This window comes from Rhinopithecus roxellana, chromosome 1 (assembly GCF_007565055.1).
Source record: "Rhinopithecus roxellana isolate Shanxi Qingling chromosome 1, ASM756505v1, whole genome shotgun sequence".
NCBI classification, from domain to species: domain Eukaryota; kingdom Metazoa; phylum Chordata; class Mammalia; order Primates; family Cercopithecidae; genus Rhinopithecus; species Rhinopithecus roxellana.
Genome location: NC_044549.1, coordinates 178,660,381 through 178,675,348, shown reverse-complemented (window position 1 = coordinate 178,675,348; position 14,968 = coordinate 178,660,381). Strand labels below are relative to the sequence as shown.

At 40.6% G+C, this 14,968-nt stretch overlaps 1 protein-coding gene across 1 annotated transcript in view; it reads right to left on the bottom strand.

The window, feature by feature from the left end:
- Positions 1–3,455, bottom strand: part of LOC104675733 (collagen alpha-6(VI) chain) — a 152,143-nt gene extending 148,688 nt beyond the window's left edge. Inside the window, exon 1 of the mRNA XM_010380392.2 lies at positions 3,406–3,455. The gene's annotated coding sequence lies outside the window, so the exon portion shown is untranslated. The remainder of the gene's footprint in view (positions 1–3,405) is intronic.
- Between the last annotated feature and the right edge of the window lie 11,513 nt (positions 3,456–14,968).

The following is a 14,968-nucleotide window of genomic DNA, read 5'->3' as shown; positions in this document are numbered from 1 at the left end:
ACTAACTCTGGCAAAATCTTTCCCCTCTAAAGTGTAAGATACAGTACTTACAGCAACACAAAAATATTTCAGAGTCGAATCAATGTTCACGTCCTTAACTGTAAATGGTTTTAAAATGGTTACATGTATATTTATTTGTGCCTTTGTGACTTAAGGAGAATATTGAGGTTTACGTTTGCAAGACTAAGTTGGTTTGTATATTCTAGTCTTCTTCCCTCCTCTCTACCAGTTGAGCATTTGGGGAAAAATTTTCTCATCACTCCAAAATTAAATGAGTACATCTCCTTAGACTTGTTCTTTGGGACTGTTAAATGTATTAGTTTTTAGGGTTATGTCAGTCAATCAAAACAGCTCATAAAGATAAGATTTAGAGTCAGTAATGAGAGACCAGGTGTTTTTGTTTTAGTAAGACTGAACTTCAGAAGTAGTGACACAAAGATGACACTGCCTCCTTTACCTTGTCCTGAGATTTTTCATGTTAGGGATTTTCCCCGAGATTTTGCATGTTATTGGATTTTCTAAGTGCAACTGCTCCAGCTTCACATGAGAAGCATAATTTAGCCAGAATTTTGAAATTTTAAGTCCTTCACTTACAAAATATTACTGAATACCTACTAAGTGCCAGGTATTGTGGGAAGCATTAGCGATACAAGAGACACAAAAGATCTCTTCTTCTGCACATGACTTATGTTAGCTAATGGTATCTACTTTTATGTGGTAATCTCCTCTAAATTTCCATGCCAAGGCCTTGGGGTCACCTCAAGAAAAAACCAGTTTTGGAAGGAGGACGCGGAAACAGAAGAGGAAGTGAGACTAAGACTCAATTATTTTTTCATTTAGAAAGTTCGGCCTTTAGTCAGTCACTGTTTTCTAAAGGATCATTTATGCCTTTTAAATTCCTTTGAAAAACTTAGCGTTGCTTTTGGTAACTGCTTTAAAATTCAGAAAATCTAAATATAATACTCTTCTGCTGAAAGTAGAAAGACATTTTTATTACCGCAAAAGCATTAGCTAAAGAAATTAAAACATTGAGTGCACTTTTAAAAGCCTCCCACCTGCAGGCGTAATTTGACTCTCAGGGAAAGGTCTCCTCAAACGCTAAAGCCTAAGATATGAAGAAATTTGTAGTAAAAGCAGAACAGCCGCAACCCCCAAACATCTCTTCCAGGATAGCAGCATGCCCGAGTGACAGGCTCTAAATGATCTCCATGATCTCTACAAACTGGAACACTTCCAGGGAGATTACAATGTTTGGCGGATCATTCGTTTTTATTAATCATGTATTACACTCCATGGAAACAAAGTATTTGAGTGAGGTCAGGACACAGGATAAAATTGGGCTCAATATTAACTAAATTATTAGAAAAAAGTCTATTTGCCTGATCTAATGATGATGATGGCTTTACCACCACCATCGCCATCACCATTGTCCTCATTTATTGAGCACCTGTGCTTGGCATTTTACAAAGATCTTGTTTTTTTCCCATACACCCCTGTGAGGTAGGTAGATATCACTGCCCCATGTGACAGGTGACAAGAATAAGACTCAGGTAACTGCATTGTTTGAGTTTGTCTGTAACTTGAATCTAGACCTGTTGGAGAGCAAAGCTAATCCACTTCCTTCTTTAATGACAATAAGGTCAGCAAAAGGAAAAAAAAAAACAATTTTGGCCAACAATCACCCTGGAAAAGTCATATTCATGATTCTTTTACAAGCATAAGAAGAAGCATAGAAAATCTAATCTTCCTACTTACTTCTTAGGACTGTAGGAATGAGCGTTCTTAGATTACAACACATAATCATTAGTTTAGATCACTTTTATATATTTGCAGGGGGTCTGGCTCACAAATCCATATTTCTGAGAAATTCCAGGGTCAGGGGATATTTACTGACAGAGAAGTTCTTTTTAGTCATCTTTAAGACCATTATATTAGTGGGACTTTATAGTGTACTAAGTATAGAGATTAATAAATAACGCACCAATTTTTATTCATAATTTTTACAACCTGATCTTCATTTGGTGACTTAATTAGATGCTCTTACTACAGTCTATACAAATAAATAAATATTTTCTGCAAAATATTCAAAATACTGAAACTTTCTAAAATTCAGATTATCTGAAGGGAATGGAAAGACTGAAAATTGTAAGTATTTTATATTTAACAATAGTATTTCCAGAGAATTGGTTCACAAAATATTCAGCAAAATTAAATTTTTTAAATTACTAAAATATAAAAGCCCAAAGATGATTCTCCCATGAATGCTTAACCTGACATCTTTAATGAACATTATACAATTTGATTTCACATGGCACAACATCCAAAACACACCTTCTTTTGAGGCACGGTATTTTTTGGTTTTTGTTTTTTCTCCTTTTTTTTTTTCTCCTCTGCATTTCTAATATTTTGGAATAAAATGAGTGAGAAATTGCTGTAATCACAGCACTTTGGGAGGCTGAGGTGGGCGGATCACCTGAGGACAGGAGTTCGAGACCAGCCTGACCAACATGGAGAAACCCCGTTTCTACTAAAAATAGAAAATTAGCCAGGCGTGGTGGCGCATGCCTGTAATCCCTGCTACTCGGGAGGCTGAGGCAGGAGAATCGTTTGAACCCGGGAGGCGGAGGTTGCAATGAGCCGGGAGGGCACCATTGCACTCCAGCCTGGGCAACAAGAGCAAAACTCCATCTCAAAATAAATAAATAAATAAATACGGAGAAATTAATTGACAACTTCTTTTATAAAGAAAAGAACTATTAAGGCTGTGTATTTTAAAGAACATTTAGAAGTTTCAGGATTTTTATGTAAGTGACTTCCTCTATGAAGACACTGAACAATAAATTTAACATTGAGCATTTTATATTAAAATACTACTCATTAAATAGATTAGTTTAGAAAAAGTAACATTACTGCTGAATTCTGTAACTATAGAATTCTTAACAGAAGACTTCTGATATCCTTCCTGTCACAGTGTTACGAGTTTTACTGTCTCAGCTATTCCTTATCACCATCACCACCCTTCTCTCCTATCACTCCCACAGCCATCCACTGACAAAGGTCCTCTTTAAACAGATCCATAGAGTAGACTTTTAACAAGAGGAATAAGGAATCCTTGTCACAAAAGGACAAAAAAAAGAAAAGAAAATCACTTCCTAGTTTTAATATTTTTTTTTCCTCTTCCAGCCTGCCTCCTCTCCTCTTCAAACTTCTTTGCACGGTTGATACTGAGTCAGGTAGTTGGGGTTCCACTCAGAGCAGAATGTTTCTGGGAACTGAGAAAAGCTTTCCTTCCTCCCCTCATTCAGCAATAAAAACCCAACTTTCTTTAATAAATTCGGGTTAAGTGCAAGAACAAAGGTACAGGCTGGGAATGTATAGGCTTGGGAGTGACTTTTCCTGACTCACCCTGATTAACTCCATTCATTTGTTTCCGCGAGTGATCCACTGTACATGCCAGTCGCCAGGCCCTGTGCAGTAAGGACACAGTGTTGGGTGAGGCACCTCTCAGGAGGCGCCCTGGTGTGCGGTGGGAGACGCAGAGGTGGGAGCAGAGAATGACAAGAGTTTGCTGTAGGTTCTTCAACAGTCGGATGCGGAAAATCTAAAAGAAAGATGAGGTGAGGGCAGCTACTCTTGTTTGGAGGACAAGAAAAGACAAAGGAGGAGATTTTGAGCTTCTGAAATCCACTTATTTCCTTCCACGGTAGTATTTCTCATTCAGCCTCCTCTATTCTGGCCGGTCCCTCCCATCCAACTACTGATCACTTGTAAACCTAGTTTTGGCTCTTGCTGTCCCAGCGTCGGCTCCTGGACTTACCTTGGGGAAACTTCCATGCAGCACCCAGCCCTGCACTTCCCAAGCCCCGGGCGGACTTCCTCTGGACGCGCACTGCGCGGGCTGAGCGCACCGCCAGGAGCGCAACGTGTGGTGCCGTCTGCCGCGCGCAGGGAGACCGTGGAGACCTCGGAACCGTGGAAGGGACGGGCAGCAGTGTGGGAAGCCTCTTGACTCCGGTTTCCCGCAGGCAATCGGGTGGCAGCTCCCACTCCCCTCGCCGACATATAAACGCTTCTCCCCGCCCCGGGCCCGACCCTTCCCCGCCCCGGCGGCCCCGGGCCCAGCGCACGTCCCCAGGGAGGGGGGCGCAGCCTTAGGGAGGTGACGGAAGCGGGACTGGAGAGATTATGAGGGCTGTTACTGCCCCACCGGCTTCTCCCCTCTTGAAACTCCCGACCGTGGGAGAAAAAAAGAGAGGGGAAGTTGGGGCGTTCATGGTACGCGCCTTCTCTGCGCCGGGAAGATAGGCAGGGAGTGCAGATCCGAGGGGCACGGAAGGCAGCAGCTCTGCTTCTACTGTTGGAACTGTTGTTCTTTGGCGGCTTTGCCTGTATTCTGGGGTCTTCTGGCAGAAGACAGGGTGTAGCAAGGGAGCCAGAGAGAGTCTTTGGGTGGTAGGAACTCTTCCCTTTTCCGTGGGAACGGAGACCCTGAGATTAAGGTCCAGAGCCACCACCTCATCCCATCCTCCACGCCCCCCTACCTCCCCAGTTTCCCTACTGTCCGGTCCGAATTCAGGAGTCCCTTGGGGAATATCCTTGACTCTTTGTCTACTGACCTTCTTCTCTTCTCGCTATCTGTCCATTCACTCATCTATCTACCTTTTTTGTTGTTGTTCATTCCACAAATATTTGAGCACCTACTATGCACTACTATCAGTTGCTTGGGGTGAAAAAAGCCAGCAAGGTCGGAATCTTAGCTCACAGTTTGGTTAGGGAGATAGACACGGAAACAAAAAGCAGGGTGGCAATTGCTGAATGGGGAAATGATGCCATAGGAACACAGAAGAGGGAATCCCAACTCAACCATGGTAGGCCAAAAGAAGCTTCTCTGAGGTAAATAAGTCCAAACTGAAATCCAAAGATGGAGCTAGACAGAAAAGCATGGAAAAGAGGGTCTCAGGCAAATGGAAAAGCAGCAGGGAAGACAGAGGGACCATTTCCTTCTTCAGAATAGCCAAGTTTGTGTGATTTTTAAAATTTGATATTTGCTGTCATCCTCAGGTGAGGAAATGTTAAAGAGAGGTAAACTTGTAGGTGGTAGAACTGGATCTGAATGCAGGTAGACTAACCATGGAGTGCGCATTTACCAGCTACTCCGTATGTAGCATGATGTGTCAACTTGGCAAATGATAAGTTAAAAAACAGATTATTCACCAAGGAGTGGGGATTGCTCTGGAGTCTGGGGCATGACCTCAAGTCTCAGCTGGACCACTCATCAACTGCAATTTTGGCCAGGTCCTTAACCACAGTTTCTTTGTCAATGGAGTGTAAATAGTAAAGATGCTTTCCCAATGTCCCTCGTTGAGTGTCCTGGATCATGAGGCTTCATGTTCTGGTTCAGAGACTTGGTGGAGCAGCACCAGGACAGGTGTCTCCAATATGGTGATTCCTCCACGGACTCCTTGGCTTTACACAAGGAAAGCTGGGAGAACACTGGAACAACAACAACAAAAGAATGAACATTAGAATGTCTCAAGTTATTATTGCTTTTATCTAAAACAATTAAGTAATTCAAATATTCACATTCTTTCTAAAAATGCACTTAACACAAATATCCTTTTCTCATTCCAGGATCACTACTGAAAAGGCAGATGTGAATTCTGGGCGGCAGGGTTTCTAGAGATTTGCCAGTCCCCCACCCAAAACTACTTTTGAAAGTGTGTATTTTAAAATAGCCAGAAGAGAAGATTTGAAAGTCCCTAACACAAAGAAATGATAATGCTTGAGGTGATAGATGTACTAAATACCCTGACTTGATCATTATACATTCTATGCATGTATTGATATATCACAAGTGCCCCATAAATACATCCAAATATTATCTATCAACTAAAAAAATTTTAAGTGTGCCATACATGCAAACAAGGCTTATTCTTTGATAGCTCTATAGGAAATCTAGTCTCACCGAAAGGCTTCTGGAAGTCATGAGCTTGTGACCCATGGCCCAGCCAGGACAAATAATCATGTCAGTCCAATGGGAAGGTTTAGCAGCACTGCCTTAACAAGCTGAATCCCTTTGACATATTGTTCTGAGACATCTAAAAACACTCTATCTGATGCCCTGGACCTTCTGATGTCCAAACCAGTTTTCACAACTGGATCATACTTGGTTAAGCACCCCAAGAACTAGGCTTCCTTTTACCCAGCCTAAAGCAAAAAGGGAAAGAAGAGGGATCCTTGGGTTTTATAAATGCAGGTGGTTGCCTGAAGTGACCCCAGTTTTTCCCATTGTGCAACCCTTGATTTCTGGACCAGAGAAATGATGGGCAAGTAGCCAGTGCTCTTTGCTGTCTTTCTGGAGCTTTTTCAGGAACATCTGTAACTCAAGAAAAAGTGTGATGCCATATGTGTCTGTATGGGTTTTTGATGCCCATGAAACCTCACAAGCTGGTCATTAATTATATTAGAAGATAAGGGCAACTCTTAAGCTAAGACATACAGTGTCTACAATGACAGTGTTGGGACTCTGGGAGTCTTGTCTATTTATAGTTCAAGACTTTGGGAGAAAGTCAGCTACCATTTTCTGGGAAGATTCATGTTGATTTCTGAAATGTCTCCAATTTTGACCCAGCTAGACCTTCATACTTTAGACCCACAAGCTACTAAAGTTGGCTTTTATGTGGTATTCCAAAGCCCAATGTTCTCCTTCAATCATCTCCACCCATTCAACTCCTGCCATTCTTCTGACAGAGGGATACTTCTAAACCACATATGTGATTAATTGCTCTGCTGACTTCATGCTATATTGAGGTACCCACTACCTGGAGAGCAGATCCCTCATGCAAGATCCCTTCTCTCTCCTCATTACTCCTTCTTGCCTCATTTCCTGCCATTTGCCACACTCACACCACTACTTGTGAGTTCCAGTGCTTTTGTAATGACCCACATTGCTTGATTTCATGCTGTATTAATATGTCCTTACTATTGTTAAGGTTGTTTCCTCACCATTTATTTACTTATTCATTCAGCAAAACACATATGAGAGGACTTCAAAAAGTTCATGGAGAAATGGAACTTAAAGATACAAATAAAAATACCAACTCTACTTTTTAACATAAGCTCCATCATATTTAAGACACTTATAAGTGATGATGCCAGTCGTTTAGTCCATCCTTAAAGAACTGAGGGTCCTGGGAATTTAACCATGTCAATGCAGTCTTTTTTACATTATTAACTGAAGAAAAGTGGGCGCCTTTTAAAGACTTTTTAAGATTAGGAAACACAAAAAGTCAGAAGGAGCCTAATCAGAACTGTAAGTTGGGTGCCTAGTGATTTTCCATCAAAACTCACAAAATTGCCCTTGTTTACTGAGAGGAATGAGCAGGAGCTTTGTTGCAGAGAAGCACTTTCTGGTGAAGCTTTCTCAGCACTTTTCTGCTACAGCTTTGGCTAGCTTTCTCAAACACTTTCATAATAAGCAGATGTTATCATGCTTCGGCCCTCCAGAAAGTTAACAAGTAAAATGCCTTGAGCATTTCAGATAACTGCTGCCATGACCTTTCCTCTTGACCAGTCTGGTTTTGACTGGACCACTTACACCTCTTGGTGGCCATTGTTTTGATTGTGTTTTGTCTTCAGGATTATATTTGTAAAGCCATGTTTCATCTCTCATTACAATTCGTTGACGAAATCCTTCAGGATCTTGATTCCACTTGTTTAAAATTTCCATTGAAAGCTCTGCCTTGTTTGCAGCTGATCTGGGCACAATGGTTTTGGCATCCATTGAGTGGAAAGTTTGCTCAACTTTAATTTTTCAGACAGAATTGTATAAGCTGAACCGATTAAGATGTCTATGGTTAGCCATTGTTTGTGCTGTTAATCAGTGGTCCTCTTCAATTAGGGCAAAATGAGATGAAGTTTTTCCTCACAAATTGATGTGGATGGTCACTGCTGTGAACTTCATTGTCAACATCATCCTGTCCTTTCTTAAAATGAGTTATCCATTTGTAAACTGCTGATTTCTTTAGGGCATTGTCCCCATAAACTTTTTGTAAAGCATCAGCAATGCCGCCATTCTTCCACTAAAGCTTCACCATAAATTTGATGTTTGTTTTTGCTTCAATTTTAGCAGAATATGTGTTACTCTGTAGGGGCTCTTTTTAAACTGATGTCATATCCTTTTTAGTGCCTCAAACTAGATATTGTTCAGACATATTCTAACAAGTTAGTGTAGTATTATTTTAATGCCCCAAAATTCTGAAATCCATGCTGAGTTTTCTCCATAAAACACATTTTCCACATTTTTGAAGACTCCTCATATATTGATTACTTACCATGGGCCAGGCACTGTGAACCTCTATATTTTTATTATAATAATGTGTACTTTTTCATCATAAATTAAAATAATACACTTAAGACTGACATCTTGAGTTATTAAAATCCATTTGTTTATCAAACATGTATTAAACACCTACTATGTGGCAGGTACTTTTTAGACACCAGGATGCATTCAGCCACTGTCTCTGCCCTTACGACCTCAGAGCCTAGTGTTGGAGATGGATAAGTAAGCTAATTATTAATGTGATAAAGGTCTGTATGCACTGGGCACCATGGGAGGAACCCTGTAAGGAAGACAATGCTTGGGCCTGGAGTTGAGTGAGGAAGGTTATAAACATTGGGCCTGGAGTTGAGTGAGGAAGGCTGGGAGCTGTGAGACATAATAAGAGAAGGAGAAACATATATGAAAGTATGGAAGTCAGTTGTAGCCAGAGTGCAGGGCAATGGAGGGGCATGGTATGAAACGAGAGTAAAGAAGTAGGCAGAGGCAGGTACTGCATTGGATGTGAATGAATGAGAGGAGTCTAGGATAGCTAACCCTGAGGATACATTAGAGAACAAAGCAAACAAGATTCTTGCTCTTGTGGTGCTTGCAGGAGAAGGCTTGGAATCATCCTATTAGATGGCAGGGGAAGGTTACAATTTTCATGCAGTGTGAAGGTAACATTGGGCAAAGTCTTGAATGGAGGTGAGGAGTAAGTCCTGAGAGATATCTGAAGAAAGAGTGTTCCAGGAAGTGGGAACAGTCAATGCAAAGGCCCTGATGCAGGAGCACAGCTGTGCATTTGAACAAAGAAAAGACCAGTGTAACTGAAACAGAGTGAGTGAAGGGAGAGGTAGGAGGGGGACATGAACTTAGAGACATAATGGAAGGGGCACAGGTTGTAGGGAGAAGTGCAGTGTTTTAAGCAGAGACTGACATGACTACTGTTTGTAAACGATTTCTGTTTTTAAAAGATAATAAGACTGTAGTAGGACAGGGTTTGACAGCAGAGCCCTGGGACATAGCTGACATTTAAGAGACAGGAAGAACAAAAGGTGTTTAGGGAAATGGGAAGGTTGACAGAGAGTCAGATCCAGGTGATTCTTAAGAATGTTAGGATTTTAAGATTCTCCAGGACTTGGTGACTAATTAGACATGGTGACTAGTTATGACAGAAAGGCCGGCAAGGCAGGAGAAGACCAGGGAAAAGATCTGTCTAGAATGCTAAGGAGGACAGCTTTGTAGGAAGAGACTCATGGAAGGTATCAGAGGCCACAGAGAGGTTAAAGAGGATAAAACTTGGGAAACATCTCTTGGACTTGGCAATGCGGGGAGCCCTGTGACTGCTGCTGGAGTGACTGGTGGAAGTGGAAGTCAGAGCCTCAGAGTGAAAGGCAGATAAAGAGAGTGGATTCTTTGAAGAAATATGGCCAAGAAAGGAAGAAGATCAGGGTCTGTAACTTCACAAGGGCATGCTTTTGAGGGAATGCTTATCTTGTTGATGATAGCACAGTTTTTCTCTCAAGTGTAAGACAAATGCAAGAGGACTTTTGTACTCATAAAGAAAACCAGGGACAGAGAAAGAAGCAGGTAGAAGATGTCTGCATTACAGGAAGTTTGAGTCTACACTTCCCAAGCTTTGCCAACTTTTTTTTATCCTTCAAAAGAGAATCTAGGAATAAGGATACATGAAACTGTCTTATTGCAAACAGGAAATGGGGAGAATTCTAGGACAATCTTATTGTGCCGTAGGGATTCTAAAGTAGGGGAGTAAAGCCCCAAGTAGGTGAATTTGGACCTATCACCACTGATTGATTGATTAGCTTCTTTCTCCTACTCAACACTCATTTTCAGATGGGGTGGGCTCAAGTCCTTATCACGTATGGGAAGGATGGAGAGTTCAGTTAGGAAATAATCACCAAGGACTCTCCAAGCTATTTGCTCAGTTGAGAACAGTATAAATTTCACTACCTTTACTTTTGTACCCTCTGAGATTATATAGACTCTAAAAAATACCGATTTTCATTAACCTCATGATAACACAACTGAATTTTCTGCAAATGATTTGCAGACTATACTTGTCATATTGTGTCACGTATACTGGTGTAATTACTTACTTAAGGAATGTGTTGGATCATTCTAAGATAAATGCCCTTTTTAAAGCCCTGAGATTTTTGAATCAGCTATGCAGTCAGAGTAGAGGAAGACTTTTTTCCCCTGTTCGGTCAAATTAATGTCAAGGAACTAGAGACATCAAGCCAAATTCTCTCATTGTGTGACTTTATACAATTCTTACACAATTATATGAGAGACCAATTCACTTTTATAGGCCATTAGGGTAAAATTAGGATTCAGCAGAAACTTTCTAAATTCTCTTCTCAAGATTGAATAGTAATACTTTATATTTAAAGGAACAGAAAACAAACCCCAAGATAGAGTAACATTTCTCTCACCTTCTCTAAGAAAACCCACTAGTTCCTATAATCAAACCAAACAGTAATCCTCTGAGAATGGAAAGTGAAGGACCAATGGACCTTGTGATCTGACCACTGACCCCAAAATTTATTTTGTTCATGGGAGCTTTTCCTCATAGATGCTGCTATCACTCCCAAGTACCTCATCTTAACCCTTTCTCCCAAGAGGAGGTTTGTAAACCTTTCCTTAATTTCTGGATCACAACCAAGAAAGGCCAAGCCAGCCATACAGGACAGAGAAAGAATAATAACAACAACAATTAGTTAACCCCATGCATTAAGTATCTTTTACAGATGAGGAAACAGGCATAAAATGACAAGGAGGCTGCCCAAGCATAATTGTTGAAATTGTTCAACAAGTACTAATTGTTGAAGCCAAGACTGAACTCAGACAATGAACCAGGAAGTGAATATAGGAATAATGTAAAAACAAGGAAGCAATCTGCCATACAAGGTATGGGTGGCAAATTGTATTTCCAAAATGGTTACAGCAATATCTCCCATATCTTTGTCTGCACAATTCAATTAAACATCATTTTACTGTCCACTCTGTGCTAGTCATGGAGATTGTCCTGGTTTGCCCCCCGCCCAGTTCCATCCAAAAGCAGACACTGAGACAAGGGCTCACATCCAAGTAGTTTATGTGGGGGACGATCCTAGAAAACACTTCTAGAGGAGTCGGGAAATGAGACAGGAAAGGGAAGGCAGCCAGTGAAGAGTGTGTTATCGAACAAGTTGCCTCTGTGGACAACTGGAGCTCAGTCCCACTAGGGAATGCTGGGAAGCAGTGCAGGACATGCTCAGTTATCTGTTAACAAAATCCCTGTTTGTTAATGGCTGAGAGATGCTCTCAGAAGGATAAACTCTCTTGCAATGGGTCTTGCCCTGGGTTCAGGCAACGCAGCCTTTAGCATGTGGCATCCAGTGTGAAGAGGGGAGGAGCATGGAGGGGGACTGAAAACATCTGCTGGAGAGTCTGCAAGTCTGCCTGCTGGGTCAGTGTGGGAGCTCCCAGGAGTGTAGAACAGCAACAACAAAGAATATTAGGACCCAACTGAGGCTCACATTACCCAAATCCAACGGAATATAAAATCCTCTTGAGGCTGTGTGCACGCAAGCTCCCATACTGGCTTCTGTCACTTTTCTCTGAGTCTCTGCCTGCCCAAATTGTTCTTCCTCTCAGTTTCCCTTATCCCTGCCAGTCCTCTGGGGCTCATGGTGGAAGTGGGGCAATGCCTGTTTGCCTGCATGAATGTTTCTTTAGAAACATTGACTTCTCTATCCGGGGAACATCACATGGAAAAAGTCCCTTGTGTCGTTCAAAGAGGCTGTGTCATGTGCTTTGTGCAGCATGGGGCTCATAGGGATTCCTTAACACTAGCTGCTGATAAGGAATTATTGAAAAAGCACCATATTAAAACCTGGCTTACAATGTGATTTTCCTTTATTTGACAAGAATTGTTTATCTTGGATACATCTACAATAATTTAGTATGCTGACTGGGTGCCTAACCCGGATGACCAAATCTCTCCAAATTGGAAACTAGAGAAAAGCTATGAGAAAGGCTTAAATTCATAATCTGAGTGCCTTAATTGTACGTATTTTCCTTTCACAAAGATGTGAATTGAACTATCATATTGCGTTTTCCAAAGGTTTGTTCTGGGCGTTGGGAGTGGCTTAAACAGCAGAACTTTATTTTAAGGAATTGATTCCCATGGTTGTGGGGGCTGGCAATGTAAGATCTAGGTGTCCGCTGGGTTGGTTTCTTCTGAGCCTGCTCCCCTTGGCTTGTAGATGGCCACCTTCTCTCTGTGTATTCATGTGGTCTTCCCTCTATACCTGTCTGTGTCTATAGGACACCAGTCATATTGGATTGGGCTTACCCTGATGACCTCATTTTAATTTATTTCCCTCTTTTAAAATTTTGCCTTTTAAATGCTTTTGTGTTTTTTTCCAGCTCTATTGAGGTATATTGACAAATAAAATGATATATATTTGAAGTGTACAATATGATGATTTGATATACATATATGTTGTGAAATGATTGCCATCATCAAGTTAATTAACAGATCCATCATCACATATAATTAAGTTTTTTGTGTTTGTGGGAGAATGCTTAAAGTCTACTCTCAGCAAATTTAAATTATGCAGTATTAGTATTACTAACTGACACCATGCTGTACATTGGATACTCAGAACGTATTCATTTTCTAACTGAAAACTCATATCCCCTGACCAATATTTCTTAACTCTGCCGCTCCCGTCAATCCCTGGCAATCACCATTCTCCTCTGTTTCTATGAGTCTGACTTTTTATTTTATTAGATTCCACACAAATTATACCATACAGCATTTGTCTGTCTCCGTTTGGCTTATTTCACTTACCATAATGCAAAGCATCAATAATTTTATTCTATTTCAATTTTATGACATGATTCCGAGGTTCTCAAGAGTTTGTGAGGAAATTCCTTGGTAAAATACATGATACTCCTTGGAGGCAAACTTCATTTGTGGTTCCTTATCACTTTCCAATTATTTATGAGTTTAAGCTAAGGCAGATTTCTATAAAGTGACCACAAATATTAAATTTTATAAGGCTGCGGTTTCACATTAATAATAATGAAGTTTCAGGATTCAAAATTAAATGTTAAATAAGTAGGAAGTGTAATCTCTCAATCTGCAGGCATATTATTTGCCTTTTAAGCCTTATTTAAGGAAACATAGGTCAGTGGTTGTAGTATGTGTTTTAGGAAGCATAACCTATTGTATTGGAAAGCTGGATCCTCCACTCACTGTTCACACTAACTTTGCAGTTTTTCAAGAAGCCTGAAAAGAGGAATGTTGAATTTGGAGAGAAACTTGTGGTAGGCACATAGAAAAGAAAAGAAAAAAAAAAAAAAAAAAAAAAAGCCAGGTGCAGTGGCTCACTTTGTAATCCCAGCACTTTGGGAAGCCGAAGCGGGTGGATCACCTGAGGTCAGGAGTTCGAGACCAGCCTGGGCAGCATGGTGAAACCCTGTCTCTACTAAAAATGCAAGAATTAGCTGAGTGTGGTGGCATGCCCCTGTAATCCCAGCTACTCGGGAGGCTGAGGCAGCAGAATCGCTTGAACCCAGGAGGCGGAGGCTGCAGTGAGCCGAGATTGCACCACTGCACTCCAGCCTGGGCAACAGAGCAACACCACACCCGTCTCAAAAAAAAAAAAAAAAAAAGAAAAGAAAAAAAAAGACAAATTCTATTAAAATTTTATCTTAGGTTTTCATGAAAGAAGTGGAAGTTCTACTCTGAAGAAGCCCTACTCAGAATCTTTGATCAGCCAGTAGAGACTGTATTATTTGAACTGTCTGAATGAAAGCACCATTTTAGGCATATGGAAAAGAAGCAAATCTCTATTGTTAAAAAAGAAACAATAAGTCCTGATTTTCAAAAGGGTATGATTCATCCACTTGAGAACATTTATGGCAATTACATGTTTCTAGCAGTTTTTAATACTCTGATAGTAGACTGCAGTAAGACTAAGAAGGGCAGTTAATAAATTTAAAGTCTCAATGAACTTTATTACAGGAGCAATAGCAATGGACATTGCTCCAACTGGTTATTTTACTATAAGAAAGATTATTGAATAAATATGTGCAAACATTTCAGTTTTTATTTCAGGGAAACCCATTTAAGGAATAATTTGCATTTTTCCCCCAAATCTCACAAAACTCACCCCTTCTTATATGTTATTTCCATCCCAAGGTTTCTTGTGCTGGACCATTGTTATTAAACATTAGATATGGTATTTTCCTCCCACTCTTATCCCCAAAAACTCTGAAGAAGTTCAGACTTACTGTGATTAGTCATCCATCCTCTGGGATCCCTGGTGCAGAATTAAACATATACAGGCACATGTGCATGTACACGTACATGCCATGCAGAGATTTATATATGCTTTCTTCCAATTTGCTGAAACTGTGGTTTCTGGGGACAAAAACCAGAATTCTCCTACACAGTAGTTCCAGAAATGATGGGGAAAAAATAGTTACAGCCATGTATAAAATCAAAATTTTCCTCAATAAATGGAATAGTAGGTAAATGCATCCAGGCACAGAGCTTTATTTCCTATGACTTAAACTTGGGGTTTAACTGGTCAGCACTTTACTGAGAGCAGAGCCTCAGAGCACTATCTCTTC